Here is a 23,191-nt window from a genome sequence, read left to right on the forward strand (position 1 = left end):
GCCTCGACATGTGCTTGCGTCATTGTCACTACGCCACGTAGCTGTAACAGTGTACGACCCGCTTGCGTTTCTATATCTCTACCCGAAGACCTCGTTTCCATTTTGGGTTCTTTGTCGATCTTTCCTTGGGTACTTTGATCGGAATCAAAGAGTTGAGGCTTCGATCCGGAGGGTCCCCGGCGTGGTGGTGACCTGAGGACACTGCGATGGCTGGTGCTGCGAAGGTTCAGAGTAGCTGCGCCGACACTGGCCCGGGCTATCCGTCCCCCCTCGAAGCCATCCATGTCGGGGCCGCGGGAGGCCTTCATCTACGTTACCTGTGTCTACAATGGTAAAAAGATCGCGCCTCTTGGTTGTTAATCTGAGCGATTTAAGCTTGGGGGAGTTACTGTTTTTGATTCTGATGTGTTTTCTCCGTAGGCTGTTACCTTTTTGCTCTCCATGCGTTTAGACGAGGAATCAGTAGTCTCATCTTTTTTTTATTCAATCGAGACGACAAGTTCCTCACAACAATAACACTAACACTAACAAAAACAAATTCGTAAGTCTCACCTACTTCAATTTTTATTTATAATTTTTATTAAAATATTTTTAGGTCTTCCTCAACCTTTTCTCGTACCAATACCGCATCCAGTAATCTCCCACAGATGCCCACGATTTTATTTTATCTTATCTTTTATCGAAGAAGCGATGCCTACCACGACTAAAAATATTTTTTTTAACTCCATACATCCATCTCAACATTCTCATCTCAGCAACATAATATTTTTTCTTAACCATCCAATATTCAAAAGTTTCTCACCAACAAACAAAATGAATTATATTGTTGGTTAAAGTGTTTCCTATTTTAATTGCTTAGGATCTAAATATGACTTGTATTAATCTTGCTTTGGAACTAAATCGCCAACCAACAAAATGAATTATATTGTTGGTGATTTCATTGTTTCTTCCAAAATAAAAGGTCTTACTTTTATCATAAATGAGAAGGAATAGGTGATGGCATTTTTAGTAACTATGCACTTTTGATTTGGGACCTGATTCTGTTATTCGTGCATGATGTCAGGTGCTCAGGGGCCATCAAAGGCCACCTTGCTTATTGATCATTGATGTAACTTCTCTAGCTGTCAGAGGTTTGATTGAGATTTGGCCCCTTCTTTGACTGTTCAGGAGTGCAGTTCTCATGATACGTATTCCCTTTCTTTAAGGGCATCATCAACGTTTTCCAAATATATCAGGAGATTTGGACTTCTTTCTTGTATTTATAATCTTGTATGAAATACATACTCAGAACAGGGATTTCTGGGGTTTAAAAGAATAATCTTTCAAAATTTGGCATTTGTAAGTTCTTGTTTTTGTTTTTTGTTCTTAGTTTCTGCGAGTTTATGGGGTTTTATTTCATGGTTGTTTAATGCTTGATCTCCATTGTCGCTTTGGAGGAATCTTGCAGGTTTCTAGTTCATTCCTTTTGAACTTGGCAAGTATGCATGATTATTTATAGCATAACTAGATGCATAACACCAAAAGCCATCAAATCATGACCAACTGGCCAATTTGATGAGACGAGGAAGAAATCTAATTCTATCATTATGAAAAAATATTGAATTGAGAATCACATTGTATTTGTTCTTACAAAGCATAAGCTAATGTAACACCCTCAGTTGAACTTATTGTAGAAGAAGAAAATTTTGAATTAATTGGATATGGGCTTACTCCTAAGGAAACTTTATGTCTCCTTTCTTAAGCATTTCCTTTAAAGTGATACTTGAAGAAGTTATACATGATATATTTAAGATGAATTTTCTTTTATCAACAGTATGTTTCATAGTTAACTCTTTATAGTTTTCTTTTCATGATTGTGGTCTATTCATGTTTATATTTTCTACTACTTTTAGTTCTGGACTTCAGCATTAAAGTATTTGTAGCAATTTTTTCCTGTGTTTGTGCTATTCACTCTTGTGTCCAATTACAGTTCTTATTAGAAGAATCAACCTTTTCCACGACCGATAAATTTTATGCTGTCTTAAATAAAATGCCTTTTGTCAATGGATTTTACAACAAAGATATTCTCTTCAACTACACAGGAACTGGAATAGAAAAACCGGACTACTTGGCGACTGTGGATGTTGATCCTAACTCCCCAACATATTACAAAGTAATTCACAGGCTTCCCATGCCCTATATTGGTGATGAACTGCATCATTCTGGTTGGAATGCCTGCAGTTCTTGTCATGGTGACCCTTCAGCAGTTTGGCAATTCTTGATTTTGCCTTCATTGCTGTAATCCTCTGTTGTGTTTTGCTTGTTTTATATTATTGCTACTTTTACATGTCTTACTTTGATGTGTTCCTGCAAAGAAGATAATTATTTGTTAGATTATACATAAATGGTGACCAGCTTGGCAATTCTAAGCTATTCTTTGACTATTTCAGTTATAGAAGTTCATTGTCAAACTATCTTTAGTACCCACGAATGTAGTCTGTTTATTTCATTCATGCTAACTATCACTGAGAATCATTCTTAGGTTAGGCTATCAAGGAAATCCTAGATTGCTCAACTATGGGGGCACATGGTGTGTCAAATTTTCAAGTGTATATTACGAGTAAATATTGATCCTGAGGAATAATACAATTGTAAAGAACTAATAGGTCTCTAAGACTATATGATAAGTCAGTATTTGTTATCATCAGCATGAGCACAAGGGCTCATGGAATTGTTCACTTTTGATGAGCCTGCACGATTTTGCCCTTTTGGGGTGAGTATAGGGTAATGTTGAGGGCTTGTAAGGCCTTGGTTCCCTTACTCCTTAACCGATGTGGGACTAAATATGCTTATTAGTGCCCCCCAGCAGGGGAGCCGAGGCCTCATGGGTGCTCTTTCTAGCTCCATCTGATAAGTTAGCATTTGCCATTATTGGTGCGAGCACGAGGGGAAAGATGACATGGCAAACACGTAAGCTAAAATGTGATGACATGTGGCCAATGGGTCGACCATCCTAGCAACGTGTCGGTCAAATCCAGTCGATAAGTGAAAGTCGGATTTGAAGACGCATGGCCACAATGGGCCAAATGTGGCCGATCGTCCAACCATCTAACCCTATGATAGGCGCAATCATACGACATGGGCTTCAAAAGCAACGAACATCGTGCCACACTCTTGCCCAAAACATCACATGAACTTCTCTTACAACCGATGATCTTGAACATAACTATTTCGAAACTATATATAAAAGGGACCTTGAGGTACGCATTCCCCATATTCTCTTAATCTCACCAGCTAGTTCAACTAGTCCTCAACTCCTTGACTTCTAAAACTGATTTGATTTTTGGAGCGGCATTTGTTGGGAAAGCCCTTGACTTAGTCTTGCAGGGTCAGCGCCTTGGGAAACTACAAGTAGGACTTTGGAATGACCCTCAATTGAATCTGACTTACCTCTCCAACTCAGACAACAAGAATCTGATGTAACACCAATAAAAGGAGTCTAATTGTTATATGTAATAATTGGTATAGTTAAGATAAATTAATCTAAGAGGCTCTAGAAAAAGTGAAGTGCTTAGTGGCATGGGTTTCTTCAATTTTCTATTGACTTGAGGTTTTGCTTTCTGCCCGCTCTACTTTGGCATGACTTGGTATTTGCTTAAGTGCTTAGCTCTCGGAAAAGTTTTAAGTGCTTAGAGGTAGCAACTCAAGTGCTAAGAGAGAGTAGAAAATAAAATTGGTGTTTTCTGGGACCTATTCTTTAAGTGACTATCAAGAGTCAAGGTCATCAGCAAATGGCTGTTTGATGTTAAAAGAAAGGGGATTGAGGAGGCTCTTTCATATGCTTGGAGATAGAGGACCAAGTAATAGTTGATTGAAAGTCAACTTGTGTTCTAGTTACCACATCTGGTTTTGTTTTGCAAAAGACTGTTTGGTTCGATCTATTTCACATGTGGTTCTGCCTTAAGGTTCAAGTTTAGAAATTCTGGTCAATACTGCCAATATTGGTGTTTCTTGTGCTATTTCCTAAATGGATAACACAATTTACCCTGTTATGATTCAAGCATGGACAAAACTGATTTTCTTGATTTTATAGTGCCATTACCTGAAGCAACTTATAGTGTTATGTATGTATATATATATATATATATATATATATATATATATATGTATGTATGTATGTATAGTTTGATTGTTTTGCTCCTGTATCTTCCGAAAGGGAAAAAGATTTCTAAGAGTTGTTTCATGGATCCGCAAGAGAGCACTTGGGTTTTTCCAATCAATAAAAAGTGTATCATGCTTGAATCTAATCGGAGTTCGTAGTGGTGGAGGAACCGGATTAGAAAAAAGAGAGATTCTAGTTCTAAGAGTATAGGGTGAACTCAATTCTCTTCTTTAGCTCAGGGTTAACACTTATTGAAGTTAAAAGCAAGGGCGCAAGCAAAAGCAAGAATAAAGTACTTTTTCTTTAGTATAGGGATAGGGTTCATAAGTGAGTAACAGAGGAAGTTGTGATAGATGACTTTCTTCTAGTAACAGAGCGAGTAGTGTTAGATGACTTTCTTCTAGTAACAGAGTGAGCAGTGTTAGATTACCTTGTTCTAGTAACAGAGTGAGCAGTGTTAGATTACTTCTATATAGGAGAGCACACAATTCAATTCCTCAATTAAGTGAGGTTACCGCTATGTGGGCTACTATCTACTTTCTTATGAACTACAGCCAACTTGAAACTGTACTCCACGCAAAGCAAAGGGAAAGCCAAGAACAAAACTCTACGACAACAAGTGGAACACGCCCTGAGAGTACAATGTGTTAGAGCTTAGAGTAATGGAGTCTTAAGTTTGAGAGTAAGGAGTGTTGTATATGAATTATAGAATATGTTAGTAATAATCTTTTTAAGCAGGAGTTCACCGTTACGCATTAGCTTGTTTATTGTGTTCAGGACGCGGCGTGGCATTAGGGGTGCTTATGTTAATGCGGTAGGTTACTAGTTAGGGGTGCTGCTTATGTTAATGTGGTAGGTTACTTCATTATATGACTTCTTTATTTCATGATTGTCTTACTTCGCTTTGCCCAAGAGTTGCCACTAAGGGTTCGCAAAGACTAGATAGTGATATTCTCTTTTTAAGCAGCACTTAATTCAACTTTTGCACTATTTTCTATTCCTTTTTTACTTTATTTACTGCATATCTCTCTCCTTTTGCTTCACCCTCTGCCTTAATTCAATTCTTTAGCGCTTTCCTAGCTAACGTGAGTTTGCTTGCTAGCGCACACTTCGGTTTGCTTAGTTGCTTGTTTGTTCCGTTGTGCTATAGGGGTGCTTATGTCAATTGGGGTAGCTGAACAGAATAAGAAGCAAGGGTTAACGCGAGTTCCGGACTATAGGTGAGCTTTGGAGTAAGAGAGTGAGCATACTGATTTGTATATGATGAATGTGAGATTCTATACTTTGTTTATTCAGCATTCAATTCTCTTCTATTCTTGACACTTAATTCTAGCTCTCATACATACCTAGCAAATGCAAAATAATAAGTTAGTGCCCCGCTCAGCGTTAGCACACTTAGGTTTGCTTTTTTGTTTGTTCCCTTGCTTGTTGCTTCTGGAACTCTAATGGCTAATGTACACCACGCTGAAGGAGGCTAACCATAATCAAGGTAAAGGCAATCAGTTGAGTTACCAACGAGAGGTCTTACCGACCACATAAGGTAAAGGCAATTAGTTTTGTTACCAACGAGAGGTCTTACCGACCACATAAGGTAAAGGCAATTAGTTTTGTTACCAACGAGAGGTCTTATCGACCACATAAAGGTGAAGGCAAGAAGTTGAGGCTGATAATGAAGTTCCAGAGGCCGACTACATAAGGGATAAGGCTGTCACCCTGATTTCGAGTTGTTTAAGTGATGTTCAACGTTGTTTAAACTTTAAACGATGTTCAACTCCTCTTATACGTAATCATTATTTATGCGTTATTGAGCGGAACACCTGCAGCTTTAAGAATTTCATATATTAGGTTAGGGCATAAGAAGAAGATATTCTTAAAGCAAGAGTTAGCAGTAAGCTGTTGGGTTATAGGTTACTAAATGAAATTAGTTATAGTCCAGCAAATCTCAAGATTATGGTCGGTTCACAAGGAGACATAAGTATTGGCACCATAGTAGGGTAGTCTTTTCTCACAAATGGACACTAGAGCCAGAGCCCTCGATTCGCTCATTTCAACGAAGCGAAGTCATTTCTTAGCTATTGATCGACAAGGGGCCTTCTTATTTATTTTTTTTTAAGAGAACTATACAAAATCTGTACATTAATCAGTTTCTACTTCGCCCTTGTGCTAGCACTTATTAGAGTAAGGAGTTGTTTTACTATATTCTATCATAGGGGAGCACTCAATTTAATTCAAACAAGCAATCAAAATAGTTTCGTATGGTTTCAAGTTTGCTGTAGCTCTAAAGTAGTAGAGTATGGTTGAATGAATATAAGATATAAGCAGAACAGAGCATAGCTTCGAACCTCACCTCACTTGCATAGCCTATAAATATAGGTATCAGTATTGTTTAATTGCTTTCTAAGGGCGATTCCTGGGTTTCTTGAACTGGGACCTGCAAACAGAGGATGAAAAACTACTTAGAAAGAAACTAATTCACTTGTATCCTTTAGTGTGAGTATATCGTTCGGATGCCGATTTAGGTAATTAAAGTCATATACCTGTGGTCAGGTTACTTAATGTTAGAAGATGTTTGTTTTATGACTTTTATAGTTGAGAGATTATATATATGTATATATATATATATGAGTCCTGCTTGTGATGGCTGGTTTGGAACTACACCGAATAGCACTCCTAAGCTACATGCCGTATTATCTACCATTCATATATTTTTAATCAACGGGCTTAATCATTTTTGTATTTTTTAGATCCAGTCGCATATATGTTGTTGACACTGCAAAAACTCCAAGATTTCCATCATTGCATAAGGTTGTTGATCCCACAAATATTCTGCAAAAGACTGGGCTAGCATATCCTTATACCTCTCGTTGCCTTCGATCTGGTGATATAATGGTGTCTTGCCTTGGAGATAAAGAAGGAAATGCAACGGGGAATGGCTTCCTGCTTCTTGATTCAGATTTCAATGTGAAAGGAAGGTGTGGTGTGTTAGGATCAAGAGCACTAAGAGGGGGGGGGGGGGTGAATTAGTGCAGCGGAAATCTTTCACTATTAAAATCGAAAGCTGCGTTCGTTTGATAAAAACGATTTCGATGTAAAAGCCGATTCTAAGATTACTTTAACTTGCGATTAAGCGAGATGACGTTAAAGTAAATCTACGAAGGCAGTTTGCAGTTTATGATGAAAATCAGAATGCAAGCGCAAACTGAAATGCGACGTTCGTACGATAAAACCGGTTTACGTCTAAATGCCAATTTTGAAGATACTGAACTTTGAGATATGTTTTATAAATGCGTAGAAGGGAGTTTGCAGTTATGATTGAAATCAAAACGTAAACGTAAATTGAAATGTAATGATCGTACGAAAAAGCCGATTTACGTCTAAACGCAGATTCGGAAAGCTCTGAACTTAGAAACTCGTTCGTAAAAGCGCAGAAGACAATAGCTATTTAGGAGGTTTGCAGTAAAGATAAAATGCTCAAAGTAAATGCAAACCGAGATTTAGAGTGGTTCGGTCAATCTTGACCTACTCCACTTTTGGCTTCCTCCACCGACGAGGTCACCGACGTCAACTAGAGGCCTTCCTTCAATAGGCGAAGGCCAACCACCCTTTTACAGTTTCACTCCTTTTGACGGGCTTAGGAGACAACCCTTACAGAAATTTTCTCTCCTCTCTTTACAACTCAAAACTTTGAAGAACAGAGGGAGGAGAACTTTTGGCCTTTACAACAATTTTGAGCTCTAAGAATCACAGAAAAAGATCAAGATTTCGAGTGTAAGTTCTACCTTTCAGTGCTGAATGGGTGGGGTATTTATAGGCCCCAACCCAGTTCAAATTTGGAGCTCAAAACTGTCAATTCCCGGAATTCCAGGATCAGGCGGTTGCACCTCCTGACTGGGGCGGTTGCACCGCCTGGCAGAGCTCGAAGACTGAGCCTTTGGGCGGTGCCACCTCTATCAGGGGCGATTGCACCTCTCTGCCAGAGCTCGAAGACCGAGCTCAGGTCGTTGCACCTCCTGACTGGGGCGGTTGCACCGCCTGCCAGAGCTCAAAGACCGAGCTCAGGCGGTGCTACCTCCTGTCAGGGGAGGTTGCACCGCCCAGTCTCGCTCGGAGACTGAGCCCAGGCGGTGCTACCTCCTGGCTGGGGCGGTTGCACCGCCCAGTCTCCCTGGGAGACTTAGCCCAGGCGGTGCTACCTCCTGGCTTGGGCGGTTGCACCTCCCACAGCAATCAGGGTCTGAATGGGTAGATCCATTCGGCCCAATTTGGGTTTTTCAGGGGCCCAATTGCCCTAAGATTAAGCTAATGGGATCACCTCCCATTTCCAACTTAATCATTGTGCTAACTACGATAAATCCTAAGACAATTTCTGCAGCTTGCTCCGGTGTGTCAATCGCTTCTTCCGGCAAGTTTCCGGCAAACTTCCGTCGATCATCCGATGAACCCTCGGTGATGCTCCTATGGACTTCCGACAAACTCCTGAACTTGCGACGATCCACTTAGCGAGTTCCGACGAGCTTCTTTTGGCAAGCTTATGGACTTCTCGGATTTGTTCCCGCAGAACCTCCGACGACTGTCCGAACTTCCGTCGAACTCTCGAATTCCCAACGTGATCATTGTCTTGACTCCGACGCAATTCCTGCTGCATGTCTAACTTTCATCATAGTTAATCCTGCACACTTATCTCAACACATAGATTAGACAACAAATGACAATTGACTTCATTATCAAAATCCGAGATTTAACAATCTCTCCCTTTTTTATGATGACAATCAATTGATAATGGAGTTAACCTTAACTCCTCCTATCTATATGCCATACTTGAGATAAGTCATTCTTGAATTCAAAACCTTAAGAATTCAAGAGACATAAGTTAAAATCATTTGAACTTATCAATATTCCCATCATGATTCCTATCATGATGTATCTCTCTGAAGATGATGTCAAGGCTTGACCTTCATTTTCAAATTTTATATTACAAGTTTGAATGATGGTAATAGTAACAATTCATCATATTGTAAGATATCAGCATGTAAAACTGTGAAGTATGATTTTGATATCATTACATGATGTACACATTTCAAGTACACATTTCAAATATTTTAGCAAGTATTGCATTTCATCACACGATAAGATATCAACTCGTAAAATTACGATGCAAGTTTTTGTTTGATATCTTGACACGATACAAGGCATAATGCAAATCATAGCATTTATTCATATATCTCTTGGTGATGCAAGCATGGCATAATTATAGCATCAGTGTTTATAGCATCAATTCATATATTTCTCCCCCTTTGTCATCAACAAAAAGCATGGTAGTTGTGATATCAGGAGAACAATACAAGTAAATTTTGAGTATAAGTGCGATGATTGTTTCATGCTTTTACTTGATTCATGTTATTTCCAATAGTAAATGATAGGAAATTAATTGTTCAAGCACATAAAGGAAAACATGATATGTTGATTGCTTTGATTCATGCTGTTTGTGAGTTTGCTTTGAGTCAAGATATGTGAAACAACATTTTGTAAATAGAAATACTATCTTCCATATTTCAAGATGGAATCATTTCATCAAATCCATTTCAGAAAAATATTTTTCATAAGAGTGTACGAGAAAATCCGATTTTTAGCATTCCAATTGTTAAGCGAATCCGAAAATGAAATTAACTCTTTCATGCATTCGGACAAGACTATGCTACAGATTTTCAAATACAATCAAAAGACAAAACACATAATTTCCAACATGTTATTTAGGCATGTAACGGCAGTCAAGTGATTTGATTATTCAATAAAGTCCGAAAGATAATTTTAACTAGTTTATGTGTTCGGACACATCAACATTCCTAATTCTCTTCTTATGAAATCAAATTGTTCTTCACTTAAAGGTTTTGTAAAAATATCGGCTAGTTGATATTTGGTGTCAATGAACTCTATGATTAGTAACATGATCTCGTATAAAGTAATGTCTAATATCAATATGTTTTGTTCTTGAGTGTTGTATAGGATTCTTTGTTAAGCATATTGCACTTGTGTTATCACATTTAATGGGAATATTTTTAAGATGAACTTTATAATCTTCTAAAGTGTTTTTCATCCATACAACTTGTGCACAGCATGCACTTGCTGTAATATATTCAGCTTCGGTTGTTGATAGTGCAACCGAGTTTTGTTTCTTAGATGACCAAGAAACAAGGGCATGTCCTAAAAATTGACATGTTCCTGATGTGTTTTTTCTATCTAGTCTACAGTCAGCAAAGTCTGTATCAGCATAAGCAATTAACTCAAGATTTTCTGATTTTGGGTACCATAATCCTAGATTTGTGGTACCATTAAGATATCTAAGTATTCTTTTAACTGTTTTGAGATGAGATATCTTAGGGTTTGATTGAAATCTAGCACAAAGTCCTACACTGAACATGATGTCTGGTCTAGTTGCAGTGAGGTAAAGTAAACTTCCTATCATACCCCTATAAGTTTTTTGATCGAAACTTTCTCCACTTTCATCAATTTCTAACTTAGTGGAGGTGCTCATAGGAGTATTAATAGCTTTTGAGTTATTCATATTAAACTTTTTTAGTAAATTCATAGCATATTTAGTTTGACTAATAAAGATGTCATTGCTTAGTTGTTTGATTTGTAAACCTAAGAAGAATGTTAACTCTCCCATTAAACTCATTTCAAATTCAAGACTCATAGTTTTAACAAAAGATTCACAAAGAGATTCATTCGTGGAACCAAAGATAATATCATCAACATAAATCTGAACAATGAGAAAATTATTTTCAAAATTCTTGATGAATAATGTAGTATCAACCTTGCCTTTTATGAAATTATTTTCAATAAGAAAAGAACTAAGTCTCTCATACCAAGCCCTCGGAGCTTGTTTTAAACCATAGAGAGCTTTAGTTAATCTAAACACATGATTAGGGTGGCTATTATTTTCAAATCCAGGAGGTTGTTCAACATAGACTTCTTCAAAAATAAAACCATTAAGAAAAGCGTTTTTAACATCCATTTGAAATAGCTTAAAATTATTACTACTAGCGTAGGCAAGGAGCATCCTTATGGCTTCTAATCGAGCCACAGGAGCGAAGGTTTCTTCGTAATCGATGCCTTCTTCTTGGTTGAAACATTTGGCCACTAGTTTAGCCTTGTTTCTAACCACGATACCATTTTCATCTTGCTTGTTTCTAAAGACCCATTTAGTACCAATAACTAAATGGTCATTTGGCCTAGGAACAAGCTTCCACACCTCATTTCTCTCAAATTGATTTAATTCATCTTGCATTGCGATAATCCATGAATCATCTTTCATGGCTTCGTCAACGCATTTGGGTTCAATTTGGGAGAGAAAAGCAGTGTTGGCACAAAAATTTTTAAGAGAGGATCGTGTTTGAACCCCCTTTGATGTGTCTCCTAAGATTAGCTCCTTAGGATGAGCATCTACATACTTCCAATCCTTGGGTAAGGATGTTTCGGAAGTGGATGCATTCAAGTTGCTAGTTGGAGACGGAGTTTCATTTAAATTCAAGGAATCAAAATTAACATCATCATCAAAATCGTTTTTCCTGATTTCGAAAATCTCATTGAAAACAACATGAATGGATTCTTCAATAATTAATGTTCTTTTATTGAAGATACGAAAAGCTTTAGAAACTGAAGAATAACCAAGAAAGATTCCTTCATCGGATTTAGCATCAAATTTTCCTAAGTTATCTTTTTCATTCAAGATAAAGCACTTACACCCAAAGACTTTAAAATATGAAACATTGGGTTTTTTGTTGTTCCATAACTCATAAGGAGTTTTGGTGAGTAAGGGTCTAACTAGAACTCTATTCAAAATATAGCATGCAGTGTTTACGGCTTCGGCCCAAAAATATTTGGGTAGGCTATGTTCATTCAACATGGTTCTTGCCATTTCTTGTAAATTTTGATTTTTTCTTTCTACTACTCCATTTTGTTGAGGATTTCTTGGAGTGGAGAAATTATGGTTGTATCTATTGAGTTCACAGAATTCTTGGAAATCATGGTTTTGAAATTCTCCACCATGATCACTTCTAATTGACGAAATCATAGAACCCTTCTCGTTTTGAACAAGTTTACAAAACTTGGTAAAAGATCTAAAGTATTCATTTTTCTGTTTCAAGAAGTAAGTCCATGTGTATCTACTATAGTCATCCACAATGACGAAGGCGTATTTGTTACCTCCTAGGCTTGATGTAGAGATTGGTCCGATCAAGTCCATATGGATCAATTGTAAGGGCCTAGAGGTGCTTATTTGATTCTTAGATTTGAAACTACCCTTAATTTGTTTACCTAATTGGCAAGCATCACATACATTATCTTTGATGAACTTGATATGAGGAATTCCTCTTACAAGATCTTTAGATGATATTTGAGTGATTAGTTTCATGCTAGCATGACCTAATCTTCTATGCCATAGTCAAGCATCCTCATTCAAAACCGAAAAACACATTTCATTACACAAATCATTGATGTCAATAATGCATACGTTATTTTGTTTTAATGCAATCATAGACATGTTTTTGTGTGGTTTTTCAATGATGCAAGCATTAGATTCGAATCTAACAATGTATCCTTTATCACATAATTGACTAATGCTCAAGAGGTTATGTTTTAAACCATCAACTAACAAAACATCTTCAATAAAGAAGTTAGATTTGTTACCTATGGTTCCTTTGCCAATGATTTTACCATTGTTGTTGTCTCCGAAGGTGACATAGCCTTCGTCTATGCTAGTGAGCTTAGAGAATTGAGATGGATCTCCGGTCATATGCCTTGAGCATCCACTATCAAGGTACCATCTCTTGCTTCTAGCTTGCGATGGTATGGGTTTCTACAAGAAAGGATGATTTTTAGGTACCCATTTGCTTTTGGGTGCCTCAAAGATAGATCTACATTGTTTATCATGTTGCATAGAGTTTATCATGGTTCCTTTAGGGACCTAAATTAATTTATTCGGACTCATCTTCTTGAATGGACAATAATGCGTTTTGTGTCCAAGTTTGCAACAAAAGTTGCATTTGCTTTGGTGTCGAACATGTAAGATGGGGCCTTTTATGAAGGTGGTTGGATTTTGGTGAGGACTTTTCACAAATCCAATTCCAATTCTTTTGGGAACGTGACCCTTGTTTGCAAGGATCATATTTAATGACTTGCTACCAACCTCGAATTTCTTCAAGGTGTCCTTAAGTAGCAAGTTTTCCTTTTGGAGAGTTTCTAGATCATGGCATGAGCTTAAACTATCATGATATTTAGCTTTTAACTTATCGAAATTACAAATAAGACTATCATGCTCCTTTTTTAGCAATTTGTATTTTCTACTAATTGTCTTACATTCATCAAATAATTCATGGAAATCATTTAATAACTCATCATAAGGTAAATCTGCATCAATTAAATCCGTTACCTCTTCTCCGATGGCCATTAGGGCGTAATGAGCAACTTGCTCGGTGTTGGACTCCTCTTCTTCGGATGCGCTCGAATCATCCCATGTTGCTTTGAGCGCCTTCTTCTTTGGTGTTCTCTTTTTGATTTGGGGACAATCACTCTTGTAGTGTCCCGGCTTTTTGCACTCATAGCAAATGACTTGGTCCTTTTTGGGTTCAAGTTTGTTTTTTGTGTCATTCTTAAACTTGTTTCTTTTAATGAATTTTTTAAATTTTCTTATTAGAAGTGCTAAGTCATCGTCACAGTCCTCATCACTTGAGTTTTCTCTCAAGTGGTCTTCTGAAGTTCTAAGTGTCATATCCTTCCTGTTCTTTGGAAGGATGTCTTCTTGCTCTTCATGAGCTTTGCAAGTCATCTCGTAGGTCATTAATGACCCAATTAGTTCTTCAAGAGGGAAGTTGTTTAGTTCTTTCGCCTCTTGAATAGCAGTGACTTTAGGATCCCAACTTTTAGGAAGGGATCTTAGAATCTTATTTACGAGCTCAAAATCCGAAAAACTTTTTTCGAGTCCTTTTAGACCGTTGACGACATCCGTGAAACGGGTAAACATGTCGCCAATAGTCTCACTCGGTTTCATCCGGAAAAGTTCAAAAGAGTGTAACAAAAGATTGATTTTTTACTCTTTCACTTTACTTGTGCCTTCATGAGTCACTTCGAGTGTGTGCCAAATATCAAATGCGGTTTCACAAATCGAAACACGATTAAACTCGTTTTTATCAAGTGCACAAAATAAGGCATTCATAGCCTTTGCATTAAGAGCGAAGGCCTTCTTCTCCAAATCATTCCAATCGATCATTGGAAAAGAAGACTTCGAAAAACCGTTTTCGACAAGATTCCAAAGTTCAAAATCCATAGAAATAAGAAAGATCCTCATTCGGGTCTTCTAATAGGTATAGTTCGTCCCATTGAACATGGGTGGACCAGTGATTTAAAAAGCGCTAGGCGCCAAGGTCCAAAAACGCCCGAGGCGCTAGGCGCTCGCCCAGGCGCTGGCCCGAGCGAAGCGAGGTGCTAAAATATAAAAATATAAAATATAATTATTTAAAATTTTAAATAAAAATATGCTATTAAATTAAGAAAATCTAAGATACAAAATCACAATGTCACATTAACAAAAAGTTTCAAAATTCAAAACATTAAAATTTTACATCAAAGTCATTCATCATAATCAATATTATCGTCATTTTCACACAAATCATCTTAATTGAATTCGTCTTCTTCCTCTTGTTCTTCGATTCCTTCCTCTTCATCAAGATATGTTTCATTCTCTATGTCTTCAACAATAGCAGGAGCCGAGCTTGATGCTTTTGCACTAATTTTTCTCTTTGACATCTGTCTTGTATATGTTTGTAATTCTCTAGCACCTAAAGCTCTTGCCACATCTCCCCACGTCAATCTTATCATCTTCAAATACAAGCTCGTCTTCAGCATCTTGCAAGTTAGTACCCATTTCTCCTACTAACCACTCATTTGAATCATCAATATCTTGCAATGAGATTGAATCAAATCTATTTTTCAAATCATGACGAGTCTTCAAAGCTTGATTATACTTTATGTAAACAAGATCGTGCAATCGTTGATGTTCTAACCGATTTCTTCTCTTCGAGTGAATCTGTCATGTCATATAATTTAAAAATATATTAATACATATATCTAAATAAATAAATTAATTAAAATAAAAATATTTAGTAATACTTACATGCTCAAAGACACTCCAGTTTTGCTCACAACCCGAAGCACTACATGTCAAACTAAGTACTTTGACAGCAAATTTCTGTAAGTTCGGGGTGGAATTTCCAAATAGACTCCACCATTCAGCTGCAAAATTTATGTTATTATTAGCAATAACATAGTAACATAATATATATGAAATTAATTATATCAAATTATTAATACCTGGAGAGGTAGTTGTCCTGGATCGAACGGCAATTGGAATTCCAAAAAGACCTTCAGCATTTTTATATAAAGATAATTCATGAATAATCTTATCTTGAACCTTAATGCTGGGAACTAATCTTGCAACACACTGATATAACCCACCCAAAACTTCTGCATCAAATCCAACAGATTTAATCTTATAAAAGAATTCAGGGTTCAAATAATATCCTGCTGCATGTAAGGGACGATGAAGTTGACAATTCCATCTTTCGTCAATGATTGTAAAAATTTTCTCATATTTTTCTTCATTTTCATTAAAAGATCTTTTAATCGTCTCTTTTGTTCTATCCATAGCCTCATAAATATATCCCATTGCAGGCTTATTTTCATTATCCACCAACCGAAGGACTCGAACAAAAGGGCCCATTACCTTTAATATATAAACTACATGATTCCAAAAGGATGGCATTAAGATGATATCAGCAGCCCTCTTGCCTTTTGCTTCTTTTGCTCATTTGCTTGTCACCCATTTCTCAGAGGTAAACATATTTCTCAGAGTATGTTTTTGACGATACACGCTCTGTAATGTCAAGAATGAAGTAGCAAATCGGGTAACACCATGTCTCACTAATTCTTTATTCCCTGTAAATTCTCTCATCATATTCAAAGCCCCAATGTGATTATAAAGAAATCCAACAACAAAAATTGCCCTTTCTAAGGTTTTCTTGATTTCTAAGATCTTTCCAATATCTTCCAACATTAAATCAATACAATGTGCTGCACATGGAGTCGAATACAAGTGTTATCTTTTTGATTCAAGTAATTTACCTGAGACAAAGGATAACAAAAATGATAAGACTTAAGAGTTTAACACACTTAATTGAAGATAAAATTATTAACAAAATCAAAAGATGAATATTACCAGCTAAAACATAGTTGCTTCTATTGTCGGTTATGATTTGAACAATATTTTGTTCTCCAATTTCTTCCACGAAGTTGTCAAGTAAATCATATATCTTGTCTCCAGATTTTACAAAAGATGAAGCATCTATTGACTTCACAAACATAGTACCTAAAGAACAATTAATCATAAAATTAATTATACTCCTGCGCCTCCTGTCAGTCCAAACATCTGACATAATAGAGCAACCATGTGTTGCCCATGATTCTTTATGACCTTTTAGTAAGTCATTTGTATAATTCAACTCTTTTTGCAGCAATGGAACTCGCATCTTATAATAACTTGGAGGTTTTAATCCTGCACCATATCTTCCAATAGCTTCAATCATATCCTTAAAACTGTCTAAACGAGTTGTACTAAGGGGAAGACCAGCCTGATAGAAGAACCGAGCAATGTGCTGAATTGTTCTTCCTCTTATTTCTTTATCACAAGCATCACTTATATTTGTTTGTCTCAATTTTGAGCCTCCTGCTTGCCCTTGTTGTTTCTAGGATCCTTGAAGCATATATAGATCCATCGGTCCTTTTCTACCTTTCTTAGTACTCATAACTTTTTTTTCCTTTTTGTCGTATACTCTTTTTTCACTTGGGTTAATACTCGTAGAATAATCTTCTTCTTCATCTCTGATATGTTCAACATTGTCTTCTGGTAAATTCTCATAAGATTCATTCTTTTGTGTCTTCTTTTCATTCATATAATTCAGCAACTCTTCTTTTACCTTAGGTGGACATTTTTTACAAGCTGCTGCATTCTTGAAATTTCCTACTAGATGTTGTTTTGCACGAAAAATACCACCTCTGGTAGTCTTATTGCAGAATATACAAGTCACTGCATTAGGATCTTTCGGATCCTTCAAATAATTATACTTCAATGCAGGATCTTTTTTTGATAACATTGGAGACTCTATTGAGTTGCTTTCTGCACTTGCCATTTATGTTGAAACCTAACAATAATTTCAAATAAATAAAAATTAATAACATTAAAATCAAAATAATATATTATTAATCTATTAACAGAAAATTAATCATTTCAAAATTCAAATAAACTTAATCTTAAGAGTATACTGAGCCTGATGGAGAAACGAGGAAGCAGCGGCGAGCGGCGGTAGCAGCAGCGGCGGCAGCGGCAGCGGGAAAGGGAAAGCGAGCGGAAGGCGCGAGCAACGGGAGGCCTCGAGGGAGGGCTCGCAGGAGGCGAGAGGGCTCGCGGGAGGCGCGAGCAGCGGGAGGGCTCGCAGGAGGCGCGAGCAGCGAGAGGGCTCGCGGGAGGCGCGAGCAGCGGGAAGGCTCGCGGGAGGCGCGAGCAGCGACAGCGGCAGCGAGCGACGAGATCGCGATCGGGATCGGGATCGGGATCGAGAGTGGCAGCGGCAGCAGGTTAGTGTTGGGTTAGGGTTAGGGTTAGGGTTGGAGTTATATCGGTTTAGTGGGTTCGATTGAACCAACTAACAACCGAACCAGGACCGAACCAGACCTAAAATTCTGGTTCGGTCGCCTTGGTTTACCGAGGCGCTCGCCCGAAGCGCCCAGCGCCTGGGCTCGGGCGAGCGCCCAGGCGGCGCCTGTTTGAAGCGCGCCGCCTAGGACATTAGCGAGGCGCTCGGGCCTCGCCTCGCCTCGCCCGAGCACCTAGGCGAGCGCCCGAGCGCCTTTTGCAATCACTGGGGTGGACGTGTAATAGAATGACCCTCTTGGTTTCCGGCGTAAGCCATCTCTCTTGGGTTTTAATCCGTTTGAGAGTTAACCCCGCTCTGATACCAATTGTTAGGATCAAGAGCACTAAGAGGGGGAGGTGAATTAGTGCAGCGGAAATCTTTCACTATTAAAATCGAAAGCTGCGTTCGTTTGATAAAAACGATTTCGATGTAAAAGCCGATTCTAAGATTACTTTAAGTTAAAGTAAATCTACGAAGGTAGTTTGCAGTTTATGATGAAAATCAGAATGCAAGCGCAAACTGAAATACGACGTTCGTACGATAAAACCGGTTTACGTCTAAATGCCAATTTTGAAGATACTGAACTTTGAGATATGTTTTATAAACGCGCAGAAGGCAGTTTGCAGTTATGATTGAAATCAAAACGTAAACGTAAACTGAAATGTAATGATCGTACGAAAAAGTTGATTTACGTCTAAACGCAGATTCGGAAAGCTCTGAACTTAGAAACTCGTTCGTAAAAGCACAGAAGGCAGTAGTTATTTAGGAGGTTTGCAGTAAAGATAAAATGCTCAGAGTAAATGCAAACCGAGATTTAGAGTGGTTTAGTCAATCTTGACCTACTCCACATTTGGCTTCCTCCACCGACGAGGTCACCGACGTCAACTAGAGGCCTTCCTTCAATAGGCGAAGGCCAGCCACCCTTTTACAGTTTCACTCCTTTTGACGGGCTTAGGAGACAACTCTTACAGAAATTCTCTCATCTCTTTACAACTCAAAACTTTGAAGAACAGAGGGAGGAGAACTTTTGGCCTTTACAACAATTTTGAGCTCTAAGAATCACAGAAAAAGATCAAGATTTCGAGTGTAAGTTCTACCTTTCAGTGCTGAATGGGTGGGGTATTTATAGGCCCCAACCCAGTTCAAATTTGGAGCTCAAAACTGTCAATTCCCGGAATTCCGGGATCAGGCGGTTGCACCTCCTGACTGGGGCGGTTGCACCGCCTGGCACAGCTCGAAGACTGAGCCTCTGGGCGATGCCACCTCTGTCAGGGGCGGTTGCACCTCTCTGCCAGAGCTCGAAGACCGAGCTCAGACGATTGCACCTCCTGACTGGGGCGGTTGCACCGCCTGCCAGAGCTCGAAGATCGAGCTCAGGCGATGCTACCTCCTGTCAGGGGAGGTTGCACCGCCCAGTCTCGCTCGGAGACTAAGCCCAGGCGGTGCTACCTCCTGGCTGGGGCGGTTGCACCGCCCAGTCTCCCTGGGAGACTTAGCCCAGGCGATGCTACCTCCTGGCTTGGGCTGTTGCACCTCCCACAGCAATCAGGGTCCAAATGAGTAGATCCATTCGGCCCAATTTGGGTTTTTCAGGGGCCCAATTGCCCCAAGATTAAGCTAATGGGATCACCTCTCATTTCCAACTTAATCATTGTGCTAACTACGATAAATCCTAAGACAATTTCTACAGCTTGCTCCGGTGCGTCAATCGCTTCTTCCGGCGAGTTTCCGGCGAACTTTCGTCGATCATCTGATGAACCCTCGGTGATGCTCCTGCGGACTTCCGGCAAACTCCTGGACTTGCGACGATCCACTTGGCGAGTTCCGACGAGCTTCTTTTGGCAAGCTTATGGACTTCTCGGATTTGTTCCCGCAGAACCTCCGACGACTGTCCGAACTTCCGTCGAACTCTCGAACTCCCAACGTGATCATTGTCTTGACTCCGGCGCAACTCCTGCTGCATGTCTAACTTTAATCATAGTTAATCCTGCACACTTATCTCAACACATAGATTAGACAACAAATGACAATTGATTTCATCATCAAAATTCGAGATTCAACATGGTGTTCATTATTCTCTTTAATTTGAAACTTGAAATCTAGGCATCTACCTTAGTATGTTTTGATAATATCTAGACTTTGTTTAGTACATATATTTCTTGGTTTTAACCCTCTCAAAGCCACTGATGTCCGTTCCTTTATCCCATTTTATAGTAACAAAATTGGTGATGTTTTTGGTTACTTGCTAAGTCTTTTCCTCAGAAATTGATCTGAAAAATCATTATAAGGATTTTTCAAACACACTTTCTGCTTTAGAATGTTTTATCCTTCCATCTGAGGAAATATGCATTGATAAAGCACCGATTATTCGAGTGGCCATGAGCCAACCAGTACTCTGATTGGCTTGCATTGTATATGATTTATATTGTATATGATAAACCAAGGTTCGTCGTATCGTATCGTACCGACGTTTCGACCCAGGCTTGGTATGGTACGGTACCGGTATACCGGACGGTACATCAGGGCATACCGAGCGGTACACCCTGATGTACCGAACAATTTTATACTTTTTCATATTGTAGCAGTGCTGTAGTATTATACTGTATCACTGTAGCGGTACCGGCGGTCCGCGTATCGGTAACCTGTCGGACCGGTACGTACCACCCGGTACGGGCGGTATGCTTCGGTATGGCAGACCTTGTGATAAACTCCCCAAATAATAGATAACTGTTCTTGTTTAAATTGGCAATCCCCTGAAGGTAGAATCTTGAGAATCTTAATGAAAAAAGGCTGATGTCTGCTTGAATTTGAAATTCATGATTTTGTGATGGGGGGTCCATCTTGGCTATTGATTGAGCACAGAACGGAACAGAATAACCAATAAATCGCTCTCATAAGAATTAGTATCATAGAAAATGAATCCTGATCACTTGGGTTCTTCTGATTTTGTAGAAGATGCTTCGGTGGTAAGTTCTAACCGTATGAGGGGTGTTGGAGAATGTTATTGTGAAGTTCAAAAGCATCTTTTGTTTAATTTAACAGAACATTGTCATAAAAACTAAAAAGAAATTTGGTTTAGATCAGAAACTGTCAAAAGTAGTAACATGATTCGCAGGTCCTTGCTGCAGTAAGTGTACTAAAGGTCCTAATGTATTTTGATTTTGTCATTCAATTAAGGAATTATCCAAATCGGTTTTCGGTGCTTCTTTCATCAGTATACCTGTGTTGTCTGGTTTATGCATGTGATGAATATATCTAAGTGCATTGGAATTTAGATTAAGCATTCAAATGAGCTTGGACAATTGCTTATGGTGATCATTCTGATGAATGTTCGTATTCATTTCTATTTATTTGTTTCATTTTGCTTCCTTGCTGCCAATAATGTTTGACCTTGTTGTCTAATGCAGATATCCATACGGGTGGGAAAAACCAGGTCATAGTCCTTTGTTTGGCTATGATTTTTGGTACCAACCACGTCACAAGACCATGATCAGCTCATCATGGGGAGCTCCTGCAGCTTTTTCAAAGGGTTTCAACCTACAACATGTTTCAGACGGATTATATGGAAGATACTTGTATGTTTATAGCTGGCCAGATGGTGAACTAAAGCAGACATTGGATCTTGGAAATGCAGGGCTCTTACCCTTAGAAGTCCGTATTCGTGTTGTTCTTTCTCAATAAAAGAAACTCTAATATATTCACATTCTGAAAAAATTTGCTATTCTTTGCAGACACAATTTCTGCATGACCCATCTAAAGACACTGGCTTTGTTGGCTGTGGTTTGTCCAGCAACATGGTGAGGTTTTTCAAGACCACAGATGGTGCCTGGAGCCATGAGGTTTGTTTTGCCATCTGCTTTTCTAGCTTTTTAGTGATTCTGCCTGCTTTTCGATGGGATACCAAGTGCTAAGAAATCTCTGTATAATATCTGTTTTGTAAGGTTGCCATATCTGTAACGCCACTGAAGGTGCGAAACTGGATTCTACCCGAAATGCCAGGGCTGATCTCAGACTTTCTCATCTCTCTTGATGATCAGTACCTCTATTTTGTCAACTGGTTTCATGGAGATGTTAGACAGTATAGCATTGAAGATCCTTCAAAGCCGGTGCTGACAGGAGAAGTATGGGTTGGAGGTCTCCTTCATAAGGGAAGTGATGTAGTCTATGTGTCAGACGATGGGGCGGAGTCACAATTTAGTGTACCTGTGATTAAGGTGAGTTACCTTCTATCCGTGTCTATTTACATTCTAGTTTCATATTTAACATTTCTACCATTATTCTGCAAGCAGCATGTGTTCATTTTGAATTACTAGTTTTGAGTCTTCTTCTTTTCTTTGATTAGAAATAGGCATGAACTACATGCTTATAGAGGTTTTCGAGATTCCTTTGTTGCCTACGAGTGGGCATTTTAAAATGAACTGGTAACATGGGAAAATTGGAACCAATTCTTATCTTGGTAGATGCTTCTGTTAATTCAAAGACTAAAAGAAGCGTGACAAGGTGTTAAAAATAGAAGCGACAACATTTTTGTGTTGTAAGTTTTCTTTGGTGGGAATTGCATCTAATGTACGATTTAATATGGAAGAAGTATAGTTTCACCTCCAGAACCATATTCTCGCCGTATAGGACTGTAAAGGTTAGAGCTTGTCACAATGACAACTACTCTTTCTATCAGGGAAATCGACTTAGAGGAGGGCCGCAGATGATTCAACTGAGCTTGGATGGGAATTGGCTGTACGTGACAAACTCACTCTTTAGTGTGTGGGATCAACAATTTTATGGCCCAGATTTCGTGAAGAAGGGATCTCACATGCTGCAGATTGACATGAACACCGAGCAAGGTGGATTGATCGTAAATCCAAACTTCTTTGTTGACTTTGGGACAGAGCCTGAAGGACCTGCACTGGCACATGAGATGAGGTATCCTGGTGGAGACTGCACTTCCGATATTTGGATATAGATGAAGCAGCTTCGGAGTAGAACCCGGTTATCGCTGTAGCAATTTGCGAAATCTTTATGGAACTGAGGTTAATGTACTATGTGATTTCTCTACTTGGTGTTCAGGTGATTACGAGAAAAGGATTCTCACTATTAGCTTCTTTTGTTGGTCGTTGATGATCTCTTGAATGAGTAGTTTGATGTGTGTACTGTCAATTTACTGGTTTATGTGCATTACTGCATGCATGTTGGTATGCACACTCAGAAACTATTAGCCAAAAAAATTTTACTGTCTCTATAAGTCTGGATCACTGGAAATGTGAGATGTATATGGGAGTGCAGTGACTGACTACATATTTGGATGTTG

General features: G+C 38.7%; 1 pseudogene; it reads left to right on the top strand.

The window, feature by feature from the left end:
* The first annotated feature begins 66 nt into the window (after nucleotides 1-66).
* LOC103981782 (selenium-binding protein 1-like) lies at nucleotides 67-23,052 on the top strand (annotated as a pseudogene).
* The last annotated feature ends 139 nt before the right edge of the window (nucleotides 23,053-23,191 follow it).

Source organism: Musa acuminata, chromosome BXJ3-4 (genome assembly GCF_036884655.1).
Source record: "Musa acuminata AAA Group cultivar baxijiao chromosome BXJ3-4, Cavendish_Baxijiao_AAA, whole genome shotgun sequence".
Lineage (NCBI taxonomy): Eukaryota > Viridiplantae > Streptophyta > Magnoliopsida > Zingiberales > Musaceae > Musa > Musa acuminata.